This window comes from Trichechus manatus, unplaced genomic scaffold (assembly GCF_000243295.1).
Source record: "Trichechus manatus latirostris isolate Lorelei unplaced genomic scaffold, TriManLat1.0 scaffold00022, whole genome shotgun sequence".
Lineage (NCBI taxonomy): Eukaryota > Metazoa > Chordata > Mammalia > Sirenia > Trichechidae > Trichechus > Trichechus manatus.
In genome coordinates this window covers 19,983,512-19,994,433 of record NW_004443958.1, presented here as the reverse complement: position 1 = coordinate 19,994,433, position 10,922 = coordinate 19,983,512, and the positions used below count along the sequence as shown (strand labels likewise).

At 51.0% G+C, this 10,922-nt stretch overlaps 1 protein-coding gene across 2 annotated transcripts in view; it reads left to right on the top strand.

The window, feature by feature from the left end:
- Positions 1-1,898: 1,898 nt before the first annotated feature.
- NDRG1 (N-myc downstream regulated 1) overlaps positions 1,899-10,922 on the top strand; it is a 67,840-nt gene continuing 58,816 nt past the window's right edge. For both annotated transcript variants that reach the window (XM_023728216.1, XM_004373018.2), the window contains exon 1: positions 1,899-2,022. The gene's annotated coding sequence lies outside the window, so the exon portion shown is untranslated. The remainder of the gene's footprint in view (positions 2,023-10,922) is intronic.

Below are 10,922 nucleotides of genomic sequence, written 5' to 3'. Positions count from 1 at the left end.
GAATTCAGACTTCTAGCCTCATAAACTGTAAGAAACTAAATGTCTGTTCTTTAAACCACGCACTTGTGGTATTTCTGCTATAGCAGCACTAGCAGAATAGGACACACCCAAGATTTGGGGACAGCTTTATGGTGGGGAGACCCACAGGATGGAGTGCAGAGTGAGTGCTCAGAAGCCACCACACTCCAATTGCCAGAACATCTGGAAAAGGACAAGGCAACAGCCATGTGGCCACATTCCTGACCACCCTAAGGATCCCTCTAGCTCCTCGGGTGGAACCTGGGCTCTGGAATGTAGAGAAAACATAGACAGGGCAGCCCCCCATCTTGTGACAGTGCTGGCTTCTCAGAGAAGCTGGTTCCTCAGACTAACACTGCTGTGTATCAGGGTAATTGTCAAGGAGGACAACTACTTCCTGTGATGTCAGCAGGATGCGCCAAGCGTAGCAAGCGCAACCTATGGCCCAGTCACAAGCAAGGCCTGTGATTAAACCTAGAAAAGACCTGAGCTTTAGAACAGAAGGGTTTACTATCGTTGATCGACTTGTTCATATCCTGGACTCGATTGTAACCAATAAAGCAATGACTGGAAAGTAAGACACCAAGAGATATTCTTGCTGTAATTTCCCCATAGAAATATATATACTGTGTGGCAAGCTAAGTTCTTGGAAACTCCCCAAAACTGGTAAAAGCAGCTTTTTTTTTTTTTTTTAACTATTTTATGGAAAAGAGAAAGAAGGCACATTTCTTGGATTTAATTTGTTCACACAAACTTCACTTTTTTTTTAAAGAAAAGTTGGCACCTTTTAATCTGAGGGAAGCAAGAGACTGTCACTCCAGTAACTCTTTAAAAAAGTTGCCTATAGTTGTGTGGCTTAGCATATTAATTTCTTTCCAGATGAAGAAACCCGAAACAGGTCTTCTGAGGGAAAATGAATGGTACCCCCTCAGGAGGCAGATGGAACAATGGGAAGGGGCGGAGGAGCGTGTGGGATGCGCAGGCAAACAAAAGGGCTGCCTGCAGCTTACCTAAAATAGAAAACAAAAGTTAGCAACAGCTTCCCGCCTGGCAGGCCCTGTTTGAAGTCCTCTGTGTAGCAACAAGTACCACCACAGGGTGCTGCCTCCAGATGCCGCTTTGGAGATGTAGAAGACCGTTGACAGAGTTCCCACCTCGGCATTCCCCACGCCGGGGACAGGTTCACTCAACAGATAGTAGCTTTTGCTTTGTTCTGCTGAAGAAATTCAAACCACGCTAATACTTTCTTTGTAGAGGTCTTTGGAGAATGATATATATTAAAACTCATTGCCTTGGAGTCGATTCTGACTCATAGCGACCCTACAGGACAGATTAGTACTGCCCCATAGGGTTTCCAAGGCTGTAAACTTTACGAAAAGCCGACTGCCATATTTTTATTCCGCAGAGCGGCGGGTGGGTTCCAACTGCCAACCGCTTCGTTAGCAGCTGAGCGCTTAGCCACTTGCACCACCAGGGCTCCTATGGACTTTATTGGGGGGGGGCATAATTGGCAAGATAACTTGTTATGAATTATGGAACACGCCTTGGCTTTGAAGTGTGAAGGACTGGAGTTCAAATCTCAGCCCCGCCACTCGCTGTGTGACCTTAGTTTTGAGCTCCATGTAAAATGGCGATGTAATTCCTTTCTTGTTGGTATGGTGTGAGGATTAGCCATAAAGTTGCGCAAGAGAGGGCCTGCACGTGCTTGGTGCTCTAGAAACCGCAGCTTCTGTCCTGCCGAGGCCTCAAGAATGCAGGTGGCGCACTTCGGATCATCAGGTTCACTTGAGTGCCTGGAAAAGGGAGGGAGAAAGGAGGGAGGGCGAGGGCGGGGGCGGGGCCGCGGCGCCTATAAAGCCGCCCTCAGCGGGGACATAAACAAACCTCTCCTGGCTCGCCGCTCGGTCCTGTAGCGCACGCCCGTCCTTGCGGTTTGCCTTGGCTCGCCTGAGCGCCGCGCCGCCACCAGGCACCAGCCGCTTTGCCTTTCTCCGTCTGCCTTAGGTAAGCCGTCGCCCTCCTTCTGGGCCCGTGGAGGAGCCGAGAGTGGCCGCCCATGGGGTGCTGCTGGGGCTCCTGCGCGGTCCTGTGTGGCCCCAAGGGCTGCCGGAGCCAGCGCCCGGGAGCAGACAGTGCACGGAAACCCGGTGGCGCGGGCGCGGGCACCGCTAGGGTGGAGGAGGAGATAAAAAAGACAGGTCCCCGTTCACCTTCCCCCTCGTTGGGGAGGTGGGGGGTGGAGAGCCAGCGGGAGACACCCGGAGTGCGCTGCCTGAGCGCACTCCCAGCACTACAGCTGGCGCCGCCGCCAGGGAGCGCGCTGAAGTGAGGGTAGGAGAGAGGACGAGGGGTGTGTGAGTGAGTGTGTGCGTGTGGTGGGGTGTAGCCCTGAGTATTGCGCCTGGGGAAGGGGAGATTGCGTGTGCGCGTGTGTAGATAGCGGTGGGTGAGGTGAGTGGCGCTAGAGATGGAGCTGGAGAAGGGGGCGTGGGTGTGTCCGGTTCCCAGACTGAGAGCGGAACGCGTGGGGATCTGAGAAGGTTGATCCAGCCCCGAAGCCGGGGTGGATTGTGTGTGTGTGTGTCTGTGTGAGGGGAGGGTCCAGGGTGTGTCACAGCGCGTGTGACACGCGCGGGAGCGTCTCTCCGCGAGCGCCGCTGGGCAGGGTGTGTCCCTGAGATGGCCTGGGGTTGGAACTGTGGCGGCGCTAGAGACAAGGCCCGAACAAGAGGGGTCATGCGCGCATCTGGCGGCCCCTGCTCTGGCTGGGGCAAGGGACGGCGTTATTTTCGCGTGTGCCCACTTTCCTTGCTTTCTTTCCCTGGCTGCTTCCACGGCGGGCCTCTTTTGCCCTTCCCGGGGGAGAGCCGCTGGAATTGCTGTTCCATTCCTGAGAGACATGCTGCAGTCTCTGATTCAGCCTCGGGAGGAGACTCTGGCAGGGCTTGTGGAATGTGGCCTCAGAGCTCCTGGGGACAGACACTGTCCTGCTTATGTCAAGTTAGTAGCTGAAGCTGGGATTCCGTGCACGGTTTCTTCCCCACCTGCTGGGGTCTGTGCCCTGCCATCAGAGGCCCTTGTCGCTCAGGGCAGCACCCTTTCCGCGGCTGGGCGGTTAGGGGCCCCCCAGTTTTCCAGTGCCCTTGAGTAACCTTTGCTCACAGACTTCCCCTGTCCTTCTATTTGTGTGGTTCCTTTAAGTAACTGGCAACTATTTAAGTTTCAAAGGGAGTTCAGCCAGTGGCCACACAGGAGGGCGTTAGCCTCCTCGTAATGGCCTTCAGCCATACGTCACCTTCTCCTAAACCAAAAAAAACCCCCAAACAAACCAGTTGCCCTTCAGTCGATTCTGACTCATGGTGATCACATGTGTGTCAGAGTAGAGCTGTTCCATAGGGTTTTCAAAGCTGTGACCTTTTGGAAGCAGATTGCCAGCCCTTTCTTCTTTTGGTTAGCAGCCAAGCACTTAACTGTTAGCGCCACCCAGGGACTTCAACCTTCTCTTACACCTAAAACCTAACCTTTGCCATCGAGTCAATTCCGACTCATAGCCATCCTGTAGAACAGAGTAGAACTGTCCAATAGGGTTTCCAAGGAGCTCTTAACTACCGTGCCACCAGCGCCCCAACCTGGTCCTAAGCCATCTCAAATGACCATAATCTAAATCAAACGCTGTTCTTACTGTGAACATGCAGCTTCAGGGCCAAACCCCCACCCGGCCTCCTCTTGTGTAGACGTTCTGGAGTCTTCACTGAGTTTCACAAACATGAGTTGCAGTAAGCAAGATACAGAGAGCAAGAAGCCCAGCACCCGCCTTCGAGGCTCACCAGCTGGTGGGGGAGACGTGCAGCTGAAGGTGCAGACCGCAGTGCTAAGTGGTAAGTGTAGGGCTGAGCAGCACCCGGACCAGAGTGGCATGGGGTGGTGGCCACAGGAGGCCGGGGGCAGAGAAGGGGCCAGGAAGTGATGAAACCAAAAAACAAACACCTGTTGCCATTCAGTTGATTACAGTTCACGGCGACCCCATGTGCGCTCAACTACTAACGGGGAAGTGCTTCAGCAACAGGAAGCAAAGCCAGAACTGCTAACCTCTTCGTTAGATCTCTTGGAATAGAATATAGACTCACACATGGACCTGAGCCAGCCTCTTCCCATTTTACAGCTAGGAAACTGAGGCCCAGAGACAGGGAGCAGCCTGCCTGAGTCCTAGCTGGGGCTAGAACTCCGTTCTCCAGAGTCCTTCTCCAGGGGTCTCCTGGCTGGGACCAAAAGTGGTGGAAGGTTATGAGAGGTCTTGACTTGGGCCCATCTGCTGTCAGAGGGACAAGAAATAGCACCTTCATGAAGATTCTGGTGAGGAAACTTTTAAGGCAGAATGTGAGTGTCCCTTCCTCCCTCTCTTCCTCCTTTCTGCCTGTCTTCTAAGGTGTTCTAGAGAGATGAGCAGAATCTGTCCCATTCTAAAGGACTCAATGGCAGCAGCCCTGCGGAGTGGCCATGGACTGGCCGCAGGCTGCCCCCTCCAGGCCAGACGGCACATCTCAGGGGAGCTGTGGTGCCTGAGCTCGCCTCTGCAAGGACCTGGGAAGAAAGATCGCATTGTGTTTTTCAGATGGTCTGAGACTACAGAGAATCCCATCCAAGGCGTGACTCAAGGCCTGAGGCCCTGTGCCTCGGAGAGGAAGCCAGGCTGATGAATCAGCATCGAAGACTCCAGCGGGGAGCCTACAGGATAGGGGGCTGGGCTCAGGCCAGGAAGGAGGGCAGGGGAGAGACAGGGAGGTGATGTCTCTCGCTCGCTCCAGATCAACTATTTCCCCTCGACTCTCCTTTTCACCCTTGCAAAACCTCTGCCTGGGCTGAGTTGGCCCCATTGAGTGGATGAGCAAACCGAGGCTAGGAGAGTTTAGGGATCTTGCCTGTTGCTACACAGCCAGGCTTTGAATCAAGGCAAGTCAGACTTCAAAGCCTTTGTCCTTTTCCACGACAACATGTTGGGGTGACCAGAGAAATCAGGCTAAAATGAAAGATGCAGAGAGGCAATCAGGAGCTCGGTGCCTCGGTTTCCCCTTCTGTAGAATGAGCATGATTGGGATATTTAACTGCTAAATGAGTTAATCCATGTAATAGAGCTGAGAACAGTGCCCAGCAGGTGGGAAGCCCCATGTAGGTGTCTGATGTTATTAGTACCCACAGAAGACATACTTTAGGGATCTCCTCACAATTCTTAGGATTTCTCAGCTGGGACACCCCCACCCTCTTCTTTGTGATCATTGAACTATTCCCCTTTCCCCAGAAAGCCTCCCTGACTCTCCCTTGGGCCAGGAGGCTGGGCTAGTGGCCTTCTGCTTCCATGGTGCCCTCATTGGCTCTCACCGGGATGTGATTATCTCTCTGCCTGCCCGTTTCCCCTTTAGACATGAGTGCCTGGCACTTGGAGTCCCTGGGTGGTGCAAAGGTTAACATACTCATCTGCTAACCAAAAGGTTGGAGGTTTGAATCAACCCAGAGGTGCCTTGGAAGAAAGGCCTGGTGATCTACTGAAAAGTCAGCCACTGAAAACTCTATAGAGCACAGTTCTACTCTGACACACCTGGGGTCACCATGACAGAAACTGGAATTTTTTACCTGGCACGTAGAATGTGCTCAATTTTTTTTTTAACCTGGCACATAGTAGGCACTCAATCAATGCTGGTCAAAAAAGAAACCTCCTTTCATTAAGGAAATAACTTGGACCGTCTTATGTAGGAGAGATTGAAGGGCCATTCAAGAGGGTGGAAGCAGCAAGACCAATTTGGGGAAGGGTCCTGTCAGCATGGTGGACACCGACCTCGAGGACAAAGGGTTTTGTGTAAAGAAGCTATTTCCGCATCGTCTGACAACACTGGCTCCATTTGTGTGATTCCAGCAAAGTATCTCATAGACTATCCAGTCTAGCTCACGCTTGTCCCTCAGATTCACAGAAAAATCTCTAATGCCACCAGTGTCCTCCTTTGGACTTCCCGTTATTGGGCTTCTCCCCTCAGATGGTCTTCTCTCTGCCAAAAACACTACTCCAACTGCCAAAACATCACTGAGAATCGACCGGAAGCTTCGGGTTGTGGCACACACAAGGGGTGGGAGATGACTGGATTGCGGAGACTCCCTCTTCCTACTACTGTGTTCCAGACACTGTCACTGAACCCTCCCCCTGGTCGGGGCTTATGGGGACAGAAGTTCTGTGTCAGCTCCAGCCAGTACTCAGGAAAGGGCTTTGGTGTATCTGATTGTGGGCTGGGTTCTGTCTTCCCTGGCTATTGTTTTCTCATTCTTTTAATATCAGACAATCCATTGAATGCCTGCTGGGTGCCAGGCACTGGGAGCCCTCAGGGAATCCCTAGTCCAATGGTCTCCTCAGCATATGTGTGTGGTTTTATTAATTTTGATAATCAAGTTTTATTGATTTTGACTTTGAGAGTCCTGTTCCCAACTTCCCTTCCCCTAAACTGGGGAGCTTTTTTGGAGGTCTGTCCAGTCTCCTCATATTGTTTATGAGGTTGATTATGTAAGAAAACATTTAGAATTAGGGCTGCCAACTTCCTCACCATCCCTACAGCCGTGAGTTTTAAAAGGCACCCAAAAACATCAAGGGAACCCTTAAACTGCCTTGTAGCTTGACTTCAAAATCTCTTTGGCAAAGAAGCGAAAAAGAACGTGTCCCCAGTACAGCAAGGGTATCCAAGGTGTACCCTGAGGTTACGTTTCTTGAGGCCAGTGCAGAAATGGGACTGTTTTCTGGAACCTTCCAGGGGTTACTGTGTTCAGGGAAGATTTGTGCCAAACAGCAACAGCACACATTGATTTTTTTTTTTTTTTTTTTTTTAACCTCTAAGAGTCCTTAGAGTCCTTCTGGGATTTAGAGGGAGAGGTGGTTGAGTTGAGGCTAGATTGTTTGCTGTTTTCGGGGCATTCAGTAGATATTTCTCTCATTTATTGATTGTTTTTTTTTTTTTTTTTTTTTTTGCCCCCTTTTAAATTCCGTTCTATAAAGAGCCCAGTGTGCTGGAAAGAACACCGGCTTTCATGTGGCTTTGAAGTCAGGCGTGCCATGGAGGGGACAGAATCTGGGCCAGTTGGCAATAACAGTCAATGCTAAACTTGTCAACAGTCCCCTCCTGGTCTCCCTTCTTTCTCATTCACTAGTGGACTCCGGGGGGCTGTTGTCTGCCCTGCCCGGAACTCCACACTTATCCCCACCTCAAAGGAGTGAGTGGCACAGCTTCTGCTTGGCCGGGAGGATCTAGACATGTGGCCTTCAGGAAATCAATTTATTTATGTTGTTGTTGTCATTGTGGACAATATACACAGCAGAACATACACCAATTCAATTCAACAATTTCTACACATACGATTCGGTGACGTTGATTACATTCTTCAAGTGGTGCACCATTCTCACCCTCGTTTTCCAAATTGTTCCTCCCCCGTCAACATAAACTCACTGCCCCCTGTTTCCTGTCTAATCTTTTGAGTTGCTATTGTCAATTTGATCCCATATGGATTGTAAAAGAGCACAATGTTCAATGCAGACATTCTTTACTAGTTAAGCTAAACTACTGTTCTGGTTTAAAGAAGACTTCAGAGGATATTTTTGGTTTAAGGTTTAAAGATTATCTCAGGGAAGTAGTTTCGAGGGTTCATCCACAGCTCCGGAAAATCTGGATTCCATGAAAATTTGACCTTCTGTTCTGCATTTCTCCCCCCTTTTGATCAGGATTCTTCTACAGAATCTTTGATGAAAATGTTCAGTAATGGTAGCTGGGCACCATCCAGTTCTTCTGGTCTCATGGCAAAGGAGGCAGTTGTTCATGGAGGGAATTAGCCACACATTCCATTTCCTCCTATTCCTGGCTCTTCTTCTTCCTGGGGAAGTCAGTTGTTTTTGAGCCTAGTGTTGGTTTATCTGTAAAATGAAACGATAGTACCCACCCTCTCCTAGGGACATCCTTGAGGAGCAAATGAAACAGTGCAGTGAGCACTTTGTCAAAGTCCTGAATTTTGCATTTTAGGAAGGTACTTTGGCAGGAGCAAAAAACAGAGGTCCTTCTAAAGGGAGAATAGAAAAGTCTAAGATGCGGACTTTTCCAGAAAGCCTGAGCCTACGCCTGGTAGACTGTGCAAGTTGTGTGAAAAGCTCGTGACTCCCCCAGCTGACCCCACACACATCAAAGCCTCAAGGTCACATGTAGCCTATCCTTAGAACATCGCCTGGGTAGAGGTAAGGGGTATGCGTATGTTTAGGTCCAGGTCATGTCATTGCCATCTTTTCCCTTTAAGATTGTTTAACCTACATCAGCTTCAAGCTTGTTGATTTGGAGGCACATCTCATAACTTTGCCATGCCTCGGTTTCCCCACCTGTCAAATGGTGACCATGGTGGTGCCTACCTCCCATGGTTGCTGTGAAGCTCAAATGAAGTCCAGAGTCTGGAGCTCATGAAGCACTCAGTAAACACCCTAAAAGTTCTCGTTGCTGTTATTATCATCCTGTGTCTGTGGAGGGTTTCATTGTAACCCACTTGTGCCTTGTCTTCCTGGGGCAGGAAGGTCCTGGAGCTCCCAGGCCAACGCATGGGTGTTTCTCTGCGGGATGCCTCCTCTCTGCTCTGTCCCATGGGGACTCACCCAGATAATGTGTAGGTGCATCCTCATGGGTGGCTTAGGCTTAGTGGATTGCCAGAGCTGGAGGGAGGCTCCCAGTGTTACAGATGGAGGACTGAGGCTGGGAGAAGGAGAGGGACTCGGGCCAATCCAGGCAGCACTGAGCTCGGCAGGAGCCGTGGTGAGACCCCTGTGCACACAGCCCTTTTGTCTTCGTGAAGCACTTTCCAGCCTGGATCCCTGTCTGCCCTGAGTATGTGATGGACCATGTGATGTCCACAGAACACACATGACTCTGCATGTTTTACATACGGAGAAACTGAGGCCCAGGTAGGGAAATGACCTGATGCAAATCGCATAGCAAGAAAGAGGTAGGGTTCCCACACCCTGGACTCCAAAGCCAGTGTTCCTGCCTCTCCAGCCAGGCTTTCTGGGAATAGTAGGCGCTGTGTGTCCCTTCCCTTCCCCCCCCCGTTTCTGGTTAACAATTCTCAAGTAGCCTCGGATTGCCTAAGTCCCCAGGGCAACGTTCTTCCCTTCTCTGGCCAAATCCCAGTCTTGGCTTCCACTGGAATCCATGAACGAGTTCCAGTGACTTGCTGACTGGCCTCCTGAGTCTGTTGAACCAGAAGGGCATTTATCCAGCTCCTCTTGGGCCTTTCTTACTAGTTGACTGATGTTGCAAATGGAGAGGAGGCCCCCCAGGGTGGTATATTGGGCTTGATAGCTGGAAACCCAGGTGGCATTTGCTGAGCACCTTCTGTATGATGCCTCCTTGCTGAGCACTCTGGGACTAACAGGGTAAACACAGGCTGTGTCCTCAAAGATGTCCCTGTGTGTCTGAGGCAACAAAAAAGTACACTGATTAATTAAGCAGCTATTTGCCAGATTTTATGTTCCATATTTAATTTAAGCCCCTCTGCTACTCTCTGGGAGCAGGAGTTGTCATGCCCATTTTACAGACGAAAAAACTGAGGCTGTGAGGTCAGCTAACTTGTTCAGGATCACAGAGCTAATAAATAGTAATGCCCAGGTCTGGCCCTCAAGTCTTCCCCTGAGCTCCTGGCTACCTTTCACTTCTCGGACATTGGGTTTCTTCCTGGGGAAGGTGGTAGAAAGGAACAAGTGGGGATACGAAGCCATCTTGCAGCCAATGTCCTGGCCTGGAGCCCTGCTTATGGCCCTGAGCCCTGTATAAGAAGACCAGCCCCGACCTAATTCCTGGCCTGGAAGGGCTTCTGTCTGTGCTTCTTGCAGGGCAAAGGCAGACTTGGGGAAAGCAGGAGTTCCTGCCCCCTCTGCTGTGTGTGGTCTTGACCTCAGTCACGTCATCGCTAAGTCATCTCTTTGGCCCTTCCTGGTCCTGACATTCTTCCTCTGGGACTTTCCACGAGGCAGCAGAGAGGGGCAGGAACTGGAGTCCAGGCTGGACCTCAAGCCCAGGGAGATGCTTGTTGAACTTGCTGATCATGCAGGGCTGCGGGTCGCCTTGAGGGAGTGACCCCCAGTGAAGACTCTGGGCTGGCACCCGATGGGTGCGGGGGCAGCAGCCAGAGCACCCCAGACCAGATCCACTGCTGTGTGCACTTTTACAGACACCTGTAAAGCAGTGTCTACTCCTGGAACTGCTTCCTAAAACAGACCTTATAACCTTGGGGTTGTGAATTTGAATTTCATAGAAAAAACTTTGAGCAACAGTGTGGCGAAGAAGTAAGGGTGTGAGAAACAGACGCCTCCATCCCAGCTGCTCTGTCCGTGGCTGTCTGTGATCTTGGGACAGTTGTTCAAACCTGTGGGGCGTCAGCCTCCTCTGCTATAAGCTGGTGGTGATGGTCCCTTGTGAACCTGCAGGCTGCCCCCAGGCTGCACTGCCTGCCCCCCACCAGGGCTAACAAGCACTGAGGCTTCCTCGGCCCTCTGCCTGTCCTAGTCTCCCACAGACTTCAGAGGCCCAGGACACTTTGTGGACGCTTCTTGGTTTAGAGTGTGTTTCCCAGGCTTGGCACTATAGACATTTTGTCTGGATGATCTTTGTTGTGGGGGCTGTCCTGTGCATTGTAGGATGTTTAGCAACATCCCTGCCCTCTGCCCAGTGGATGCCACATCACCTCCCCCAAGTCATGACAATCAAAAATGCCTTCAGACATGGCGAACTGTCCTTTGGGGGCACAAAAAAAAAAAAAGAAAAGAAAAGAAAAAAAATAAACCCAGTGCCTTCGAGTTGATTCTGACTCCTAGCGACCCTGTAGGACAGAGTAGAACTGCCCCA